This window comes from Spermophilus citellus, assembly GCF_964194105.1.
Source record: "Spermophilus citellus genome assembly, chromosome: 12".
Taxonomy (NCBI): domain Eukaryota; kingdom Metazoa; phylum Chordata; class Mammalia; order Rodentia; family Sciuridae; genus Spermophilus; species Spermophilus citellus.
The window spans coordinates 52515530-52527099 of NC_138198.1; the positions used below are offsets into that span (position 1 = coordinate 52515530).

General features: G+C 32.2%; 1 long non-coding RNA gene across 1 annotated transcript; it reads left to right on the forward strand.

The window, feature by feature from the left end:
• The first annotated feature begins 203 nt into the window (after nt 1-203).
• Nucleotides 204-7214, forward strand: LOC308631755. The gene is made up of 3 exons (XR_014018330.1): nt 204-462; nt 1168-1338; nt 5659-7214. It is a non-coding gene; the product is annotated as an uncharacterized lncRNA (long non-coding RNA).
• Nucleotides 7215-11570: the final 4356 nt, after the last annotated feature.

Sequence of the window (11570 nt, forward strand, 5' to 3'; positions counted from 1 at the left end):
TGTAATCCTTACCAACTGAAAAGCTAATATACCTTATTATCGAAACTTTATCTACTCTTCATAATGCTGGTATAGATTATGTTTTGTTGCAATTGAATTTATGTAAAATTTGTTGTTTGAGTTTGTGTCGAATATTTTCAGTATCTTATTTTCGTATTGTGTTTTTTCATACTTCTTTTATTCATGCAGATGGATGATCTCACTGCAAAGATGAAAAATGCATCTTCAAAGCATTTACATTTGAGAACAAACTATGACTGTTTTATGGAAAACTTGTTTTTTATAAAAAGTATACAAGATACATTTGAAAAAATAGAAAGGAATCAAAAGAAGTTGGAAGAAAATGTAGTAAACTTTCCAAGGCACACACGGAGCACTCGAGTAGAACGAGGCCAAGGAGTACGGTGGGAATGTGACATTGAACATCGAGCAAGATGGGATTTAGAGGAGAAGCAAAAACAAGTATTTCTGATTTTACAGGCTATCTTACTTATCTGCAGTTTGCTTTAATTCATTTCATTGTAAACTGTATTTTGGATATACGTATCATAGGTGTATTCTATATCTCTTGAGGAAAGATGTTGTGTAGATTTCTAAGAGAAGGAAGACATTTGATGCCCCTTCAAATACCACAATTTACATCATCCTTTCAGCTAATTTGATCTGAGTAATAATTTTCATCAGATAACTGTTGGATATTTGATAATAGTGGGCATAAGTAAGACTATGAGGAGAAAACAATGTGATGCAGAAATATACTTTTGAATTGTTAAGTTAAAATTTTCAACTTTCATATTTAGAATTGATTCTATTATTCTTTAAATTGTCGGATGATCTGAGTGCTAACATGAGAATGATTCATTACTTTGAGCACAGATCAATGGTAGATAGCCTAGCCTGTGCAACGCCCTGGGTTCCATTCGCAGTAGAAAGGAGGAGGAGGAGGGCAGGGAATGAGGGGGGGAGAGGGGGAGAGGAAGAACTCAATTATTATTGGTTCAGATTTAATGTAATTGATACTGATGACAGAAGTTTACAGTCTAATATTTTTTTCTTCACATTTAAAATTGCTGTCTGAATTTTTGACTCAGAACTAAATAAAATAACTACATAATAATTATTTGGGTTCTAATTATTTTTAAAATATATTCTTTTTATGTTCTTTAGACACAAGAAGCAGCTCTGGAAATTACAGAGCAGTTCAGAAAGACTAATTTTACTTCAATAAGAAGTCAGATGGAACTCAGAATTAGCCATCTGGAATCTGAACTGAAAATTCTAAGAAATGCAACTGAGAGAATATAGGCACTTCCATAGACAACAATCCAGATTCCACAAGTATGTCAAAACCTAGACTGAAAGAGAGCAACTTAGTCTCCTTAATTTGTGTCTACTGCATAACTTTGAGACAGGTTGATGAGATCGGTAGCATGCAAAAGCGAACTAGACCCTATAATTTGTGGAAGTAATGTTAGGAAATGAATGTACTCTTGAAATATTAGTCTAGGAAATTTATCTTTCACTCACCTTTGCATTTTACATCTGAAGGTAAACTATTAAGCTTTCTTCCCTGTCTATTAGACTTTTAGTTAAGTATTTTTGAAGTTTTGTGATTCACATAGTTATATTGTGACAAAACTGCTTCTACATGGAAACATGAACAAGTTTCACAATTTTTGAAAGATTATAACTGAAACCTTAAGTGTCCAGTGTTGCTATAACTACACTCTGGGCACATTCTGACACCTGACAGATTAACTGATTTTTATTTTAATTTTTAAATATTATCCTTACATGGTATCTAGAGACAAAATGTTCTATATAGTTTTTCCTCTCTACATTGTCATACTTGTGATGATGGGAAGTATAACCTGCAAAGTGGTTAAAAATATTCTGATGATCAGTGTTGGGGCCTGTGAATGACAGAATGAATGGGCAGTCTCCTGAAGCCCTGGTAACAAATTCATGGGCCAACTTTCTAGGCAGCAGCTTTAATCTATCTTGATCACCCACTCACCTATCTTGTTCTGAACCAGTGGCTGTTGCTCTGAATTGTCTCATTGTCAAATGCTTAATTTATCTAGGTAATAGGTAGAATATACATATGATGGTAATAAATGCTTGACAATATCTTCAAGGAACATTCTTTAAGTCCTTGAACTGGTTCACTAAATATGAATCTTTCTAGCTTTACTAAAATTTTCTAGTTGCGTGTGTTTAAGGAAACCATGATGATTTAATATACTTCAACATAGTAAAATGGCTTTGGTAGTCAAATAAACTAAGGTATACATCATCTGCTATATTTATCTTTAAAATATCCATATTTCTAATGGCATCCTCAAGAATCTTCCAAGGAGCGTCTTTCAAGAAGGCAGCATTGTTACTTGCAAAGTCATACATCGCTGATTTCTGTCTCTCTTCCACCAACATTGCTTTAATTGGAAGTTTGAAGCCCCCTAGAAATATGTACACTTCTTTAGAGAAATTACAAACCCATAATTGCATACACTGTCTCTGTTCTGGTTCTTTTAGTGTTGTGCCCACATATGGAGAATTTCTACCTACTCTCTTTTTAAAATATTTTTTTTAGTTATATATTTTCTTTATTTTATGTGGTGCTGAGGATTGAACCCAGTGCCTCACATGTGTAGGCAAGTACTCTACCACTGAGCAACAATCCTTCCACTTACTGTTATGGAAAATTTAAATTATTCTTTTATTTGATGAAAATTTTGAAAGTGTATTTAGACATAAATAATATTGAGGTTAATTTTGAAATAATTAAACAAGCATGAAATATAATGTGCTCTAATTCAGTGACCAGTACTTCCACTTTATCTCCCCTTCTTCCTCCCTGTGTTCTCTTTCTTCTGCTCTACTGATCTTATACTTATTTGTAGTTTTTAAGTTTCTTTTTGAATTATGCATTATGAATATACATGAAGGTGAAATTCACTGCGATATTTTCATATGGATTCACAAAAAAATTTGATCAGATTCATTTCACTATTCCACACTGAGTGCTGTCCCCAACTCCCTGGCTTGGGTTGGGTTAGGGTTAGGGTTAGGTTGTATAGCAGGAGCCCTTCAGTACAACCAGGTGATTTCCTTCATACTAAGACTTCATTTGAGCGAGTCAAATATTAGTCCAAAAATGATGAGCTATATTTTTAAGAACTAATAAGAAAAACAATGTCCAGCTATTTTGAACCCATTTGAAGATATTTCTATAATATTTGACAATTTTTTTTATCAGGGGTATTATTACAATAATGAAATATCTGCTTGAAAATGAACAAATAAAAGATACCATCTTGCTTTCATTGCACCTTGGTTTAGAGCTTTCATGGTTTTATTTTATTTTATTTATTTATTTTTTTTTTTTGGCTGTTTGTTTCTTTGCACCAGGGATTGTACTCAGGGACACTTGACCACTGAGCCACATCCCCAAACCTATTCATGTTTTATTTAGAGACAGGGTCTCAGTGAGTTGCTTAGGCCTCACGGTTGCTGAAACTAGCTTTGAACTCAAGACTGTCCTGTCTCAGCCTCTTAAGCCACTGTGATTACAGGCATGTGCCATCACACCCTGCTTCAATGGTGTTTTGATGAACTTCTTAACACATAGTAAAGCCATGCATATCTATGTTAAATGTGGCCTCAACCTTATTCTTTTATTTGGCATTTTGACCTAAAAAATCACAGGAGAACAAATCTAAGCTTTATAAAACAATGCTGAAGTTAAATAGTTATGACAGAAAGAAATAATTTTAACATATAAATTACAATTTAATTTAATAGCTGATTTATGGTTTTTTTTCAGTTTCTTAGCTTACATGAATATCTTTCTGAAAAAAATGAGAGAATCAGGTTTGAAGTGCTTCAGAGTCATGAAATTGGATGACTATTTACAAAAAGAGAATGAAAGTTAGTTGTTATGCAGGATGCAAGTAGAAGTTGTTCTTATTGGTTCTTACCAGAAAAAAATGAGATAATTTACCATTTACAAAACAATGAGAAATTGTGTATGAATGTAGACACAATGCAAAGGGGATTTGGGAGGCAACTCTTTTTCCAATGTATTTCTGAGAGAAAGTGATGTTTCTTTTTTACTTATGCATAAGCTAGTTTATTTAAAACTTAATGTAATAGTTCTACATTTCCTTGTGGAACATTAGTTTGCCATATCATGCTAGCCTGAATAGAAGAGTGTTTTTTAAACTCTTTCATCACGTTTCAAAGATATGTCTCCGTAATCACTGCAGAATGCCTTCAAAGGTGAAGGGAGAAGGAGAGGAAAAAACTACTAGAGAGGAAGAGTGATCAAATTATTTTATGTGCATCTGTGAATATGTCATAATCAATTCCTCTATTATATATAGTCAAATGCACCAGTAAAAATTTTGTTTAAAATAATTTTCTTTAAAAATAGAACATAAAGACAGGAATGGGAATTCTGTCAGTCAAAATCATTTGTTTTCACATCAAATGTGTAAAGGCATTAGACACCACCTTATTGTTATCACTACAACATACTTACTATGTTCAGTAATATATTTTAGACCCTATTTGGGGAATTAGTAAGAGAAGAGTTTTATACAAAGAACACTCTACATGGTGATATTTATATAAGAGTTGGAAGTATTTACCACATAACTCATCAAGTGCACATCTATAATGAGCCAAATGTTAAAAACTGCTGGTCATAACTTCTGAAGTCAATTACAATTAAAGAGCTATGTATTTTTTCCAATTCTGAATATCAACAAATTAAAGACCTTAAGTGTGAAACTGCTTTTTTCCCACTTCTGCCCCACTATGAAACTGTCAGCCTATACACTGACATTCTTTTGTGGGAAAAAAATGGCATCACCCATTTTCTGTGGTTTATGGCCAAAATCCCAGACTGACTTAGTAACAGTCACACGTTTAAAATACCCTGTCATGACTCTGTCATTAGTTTACATTTGCCTCAATAAAAATATGAAGTTTCTTAGCCAAAAATTAAAATATCCAAACAACTGGATTTTTGTCAGGTTACTCAGGCTATCTCATCTCACTTGCTTTATTGGCACTTTGCTCTAGATTCTAGTGACACTGGACCACTGTGATTCCACAAGTGTTCTTTCTCATCTCGGTGTCTGCATGCACCTCTTCCCTTTGTTTCACAATTTCTCCTTTTACTTCAGGTGTTAACTCATGTATCACTTCCATTGAAGGACCTCAAACACTAACACAAATTTGGGACAGAAGTCCCTTCTAAGTGTTCCAGTAGTAACCTGTTTTATCCTTGTCCTAATGCCAATGACTCTGTATAGAAATTGCCTGATTGTCTGCTTTTGAAGCTATTGTATATGACTGTTGAGAGGTGTCCATTATCATCTCCATGTTGTCATCCCAGTTCTTGCCAGAATACCCTAGCATATGGTTGTCAAATATATGCATAAGGGGTGGAAAACCCAAAGCTCTGATACTCAGTCATAATGACAACTGTGTATGAAAATATGGGCATACTGCATTCCATAGTGATTTTGTATTGTGGACATATCTTTTTTTCTTCTTATAAACAATGAAAAGTTCTAAACTTCTTCACTGATTTATACTTATAAAATGTTTGAGAAAAAATATAATTCTTTTTCTCTTCACTTGCTGCAGAATTTGAATCCTGACCATGGGAGCTTCTGCCTTAAGAATTACTAATAAGACAAGACAAGATGTACTTCTGGAAACTTCATAAGGATATACAGAGATTTTAAGAAAAAAAAATGAAAGCTAATATTGTGTTTTTCAGACTGTTAATATAATATTTACATTATTTATGAAATGTATGATGTAAATACTTTATTGAAATGGATGTGTGTAACATATATAATGAAATTATCAAAATATGAAAATTATTTATATCTGTAAGAAAATTTGAAGTGCAAGTGCAAACCAGTTTTTATTAGATGTGTTTTCAGACTATCTAAATGTTAGCATTTAAGCTCAATTCAGCAACCAAGTCAACACTAATTTGGTAGATCTAAATATCACATTAATGATGGATTATTTATATTATATCACTGAATATGGGTCCAGAGAATTAGGCAACATTATTTTTACATGCTGGTTACTATATTCAATAATGGATTAATGTATTGCAATTATTATACTGCCATCTTTAAATTTGTATTTCAGGCACTGACTTAATAATTTTTCTAATAAGAATATTTGCTTAGTGTTTTATCTTTATTTTTTTTCCTTTTCTCTTTGTTTATACAATCTTGGGAAATAATAGTAAATTTACAGGTTCTAATATAAAGTACTTTTTTCTGCTGAAGCATTTTAAATTGAATTGCTTACATATGCTATCATTTATGATATTTTTAGTATTTTGTACAAGTCAGAACATGCTAGATAACTACAATTCAACATTCATTTATTATGAGTATATTTTTCAAATATTAACAGGTAACAGCATAGTTGTTAATTGTATCAGTTTCATTATGAAGGTTATATTGTTATCTAGCATGTTCTGACTTGTAGGAAATACTAAACCTATCATGAAAGATGGCATATGTTAACAATTCATTTTAAAATGCTTCAGTGGGAAAAAGTACTTTGCATTAGAACCTGCAACTTCACTAGTATTTTCCAAGATTGTATAAAGAAAAAAAGCAAAAAAAAAAAAAAAACACACATTAAGCAAATGCTGTTTCTCAAATCAACACTTATACATTCTATCATAATGCCTTGGACCACTTAATCCTCAGATTATTTTCATGTTTTTCTAGTAGCCTAATATTGTTCTTTATAAAAAAAATATTTTCTTCAGAGACATGAAATGAACTTAATTGTTTTATTTTATAGATGCCTTCTGAATTAAATATTCCTTAGTCTTTTCTTAACCTTCATGACCTTGAATTTTTCAGAGGGAAAGCTTGTAGAATGTGCTTAAAATGGATTGGAGCTAGATTACATGTTTTTGGCAAGAGTACCACAGAAATCAATTCTATGATGTTCACTTTGAATCACATCATGTGACCTATAATATCCTCATTACTGCTGATGTTAATATTGGTCATTAATGTGGTATTTGCAGGATTTTACTTTGTAATTATTATTTGTGTGAAGATAGTTTGAGACTATAAATATTAATATAAATATAAATGTGTATCATTCACCACTAAATTTGTTCATTTATTATACCTATACAGATTCATGGTTTATTTTATTGTTAATATTTTAAAAATGTATTTTTCTTTCAGAAATGTTCTATTTTGATAATCTCAGATTTATAGAAGATTTAAGACAGCAGTGAAAGGAATTCATAAGAAACATTCCCTAAATGTTATTCTTCATTTCTAGATAAATCTAGGTACATAACAGTTTTTATCTCTGAAACATTTGCAAGATGCACACAATGTCTTTTTATTTGTAAATAAAAAAATCTCACATTTTCTAAAAATGAGAAATTATCTCTGTAACTATGGTGCAATGATCAAAATAAGTAAACTATGTTGTGAATATCTACTCTACAAATCTTATTCAAAATTTGACAGTTATTTTAACAATTGTCTTTGAACCAAAATAAATCCAATTTTGGGAAATTTTAATATCAATTATTCACTGTGTCCAGTGGTCTTGTTTCTTATGTTGTTTTTTTTTAATCTGGGATGGTTCCTGAGCATTTCTGGGCTATTCATGATATCTTTGATTTTGATTTTTGAATGGTGTGTTTCAGTAGTAGTTCTATAGATTTTTCTTCAGTTTATAATTAGATTTTAATTTTCATAACCAGTGGATAAATGCTCAAATATTTGACTCTCAAGTTAACCTGAATGCTGCTGGTAGATTGCACATAGGGATCCCTGTTCCATCAATATGTCAATATATTTGGTGATATTAAAATTAATACCAATGGAATTTGCAAATATTTCTTTAGAGGAGCACATCGTGAAGACTTTAGGCTTTGTGGACCAGAAGTTCTCTGTGGTCATAGCCTAAAATCTGCAAATATAATAATTGAATGCCTGATGGCATTCCAATAAAACTATATTTTCAGCGTAAGTGGGTGAGGCTCAGTGGTAGAGTACGTGTATAGCACATATGAAGCCTGAGGACAAATCTCAGCATGGCAAAAGGAAACAACAACAGAAACACTTTATTTGCCAAAACAAGCTACATTCTGGATTTAGTCTTAATTTGTTGATCCAATGTTCCTCTAATGCTGTGAAACTTGAGTGGTGACCTGCATGTATGTTTTTTCTTTTGTATGCACAACACACTTCATATGCACCACATCATTCTTCTACAGACTTTCTGTACAATTCAGTTTATGAAATAAGAATATTTTCTGAATTTGCCCTCAGGTTTTGTTATTGAGTTCACCATTTCAATATTAATAAGCACTTTGCATATATGCCCTTGAAACTTATTCTGTTATCTTTTTAAAAATATTATTAATTGTTGATAGACCTTTATTTTATTTATTTATTTATATGTGGTGGTGAGTATCAAAAACAATGCCTCATCCATGCTAGAAAAATTCTCTTACACTGAGAAACAACCCCAGCCCTGTATTATCATTAAGAATGAGAAAATTAATACTCAGTTTATTTAATAAATCAGGAAGAAATTTTCATGGTGACTGTAGATTAAATTTTTATGAATTTATTACTTAATACTTTTTTAGCATTTTTGGTGTTACATATGTAATTTTTAAAATGTTCAAGTTTTACATATGATCATTATGTAAAGATTGAAAAATACAGTTAAAGAAGAACAAAGATTATTCTCCATTATTCCACTTAGATACAATGTCTTTCAAAAGGAGGGTCTGCAAACACTAAATTAAAATCAGTTTTTAATTTTTTTATTTGATTGATTGATGATATTCCAATCGAATCCAGAATATGCTCTATCCTAAGCCACATCCCAAGTCTTCCATTCATTTGTGAATCTCACTCTTGTGTTTTTCTCTTCTTGCATAACTCCAAGAATTACTTTTTCCAAAGTTACCATTGAATTTTACTTTTAACACATCTACCCTTAATTTCATGCACTTAATTTTACAATTTTACAATTACAATTGATGAATATCAATGGAACGTTTCCACTTCTAATAACAAGAACTCCCAAGTGGATGAAGGGAGTTTAGACTCCACCAAAACAGCTGTACAAATGATTTCTCTTTCCCACAACCACACATAAATGTATATAAATAGCCTCAATACCCAGCCAAATAGTTGTAGTAAAACTAATAAGAACTGGAGATAGAGGGCAAAACCAAGAACAGCCTCACTAAATGGTAAAGGAAAACTTCTGCCTTTCTCACAGATCAGCTTTTCCCCCAAGTTGACACACCAGTATGATCAGGAGAAACTGCCCAATTCTCAGTTTTCCCCTTTTGGTGTCAGAGAAAGGAGAACATAGCTCCAATATTCTGGATTTTTAGGGAACTGTTTTCTGTCTACTGTGACACAGAACTGGTGGCATATTTTGATAATTAGTCACATTGAGAAAGAGGAAAAACCATTGAACATCAAAGAACCTACCGTGCAGAAACCAGGTGGAAGAAAAGTTTATGTACTTTTGGTAGAATTCCACAGCTTTCTTCCTAGAAAGCTAAGTGTCTGGAGAGAGTGTATCCACAGCAAGGGTGACAAAGCCCTTAAATACTTAACTGGGCTTGCTGGTGAAGATTGTGTGCAGCCACCAGGAGAGAGAAGTTTGAAACTAAAATTCTCAACCAAAGGCAAACTAGTTCAAGGAGCACCCCAAGAAAAGCCATAACACAGAGCCATGCTATCCTGTAAAATCTGTGGGGCCTAGAAAATAAGGTTTCTTAGTGTTTCTGTTAAGAAACAAGAATGTCAAAAACTACAGTTTTAAAAGTATTAAGAAATACTAAACAATGAAAAATAAATGACAATAAATTAAATATTAGGGATAAATCTATCAAATATATAATTGAAAATACAAATGATCATTAAATTTGTGGTTCTCAATCTCCCTGACCCCCAGTACTGGGGATGGAACCCAGGGGTACTCCACCACTGAGCTGTACACACCATCCTTTTTAAATGACCACTTTTAATTTTGAGACACTAAGTACCCAGGCTGGCTTCCAATTAAGGATGCTCTGCTTCCTTCCACCTCTACCATGCTGGGATTAAGGGCATGAGGCACTGTGTCAAGCTTCTCAACCTTAAATAAAGGGAAAAAATAAGGCAAGTGAAACTTTAATACTAGTATTGAGAAAGAATAATAACCACAGTCCAGTAAAGAGAATTTAACAAACAAAAAGTTCAGGAGATTGGCATGTACATTTTTCCAAATGATTTTACTTGGGAGGCTGAATCAGAGCACAAATTCAGGGCCAGTGGCAACAATTTAGCAAGGCCCTAAGCAACAATGAGACTCTGTGTCAGATTAGTATATGAAAAAGTTTGGGATGGAGCTTGGTGAAAGACTGAGTTCAATCTCCTATACCAATGAATAAATTAATCAAAATCACAAAAGAACATGGCAGGTAATTAATAGCAATTCACTCGAGAAATTTCAAAGAAATAAAAATAACTCAGTAACAAATATGAATGGATAAATTATATCAGAAATCGGACTATAAGCTACCATTAGGTGGGCAAGCAGACAGTATAGGTTAATAACTGAGTTCTAGGTAAATTTAAGGATCAGATCATTAGATTCTAAGGTGCTTCAATATGTTCTGGACTGCAGAATTTTATCATGGAAGTCTTGGTGTTTTATTTTATTAATATCAAAAAACATGAATATAAACTCAATGGCATAAAAGTTGTACAAATGAATGGAAGTGGAAAAATCTAATTAGAACATCTGTAAAGAGAATCTATAAAACAAAAAAAATACATTCTAGATATAGTAATCCATAAGTTAAAGAGATTATTCTCATGTCTATTCAACACTTTAATGAGGAGTACAGATAAAGGTGCATCTTGGTGAGTACTTCTAATTAAAACAGGACTTAAAGTGAAAAATAAATGAGCACCACTTCTGCAAATCAGGAGACAGCACCATTTTTAGATGGCAAAACACTTAATTTTTTCAATTAAAATCTTGAACCTGACGCATGCCAGCTAATGCTGTTTATATACTTAAATAGAAAATAGAAACATTTAAGCAAAGAAAGGTGATAAATGACATATACACAAGAAAGATTAAAAGTTCTTTATTATTAATCTTATAATTTTTCACTTAGAAAACCTGATATATTGTAAAAAAAATCCTCAATATCTTAAAATCACAATGAGATATGAATAAGAGATAAATTTGGAAAATAGTAATTTTATTTATGTTAGGAATTGGGATGCAATAAATTTCTGTTGCTATTGTCTGAAATCTGTAATAGACAATAAATGAATGGGAGTGGACTCATTCCAAATCTGTTTATTACTAGAATAGTGGCAGGGTGATTGCCTACTATGAGTGTGCATGAAAGTTCCTGAGGTTGATGCCTAGCAGCTATAAAATAAAACAAAAGAGTCAAAAAGGTGCCTTTATTTACACATATGACCATGCTGTGGATTGGTCTACAGGCATTAATTTGA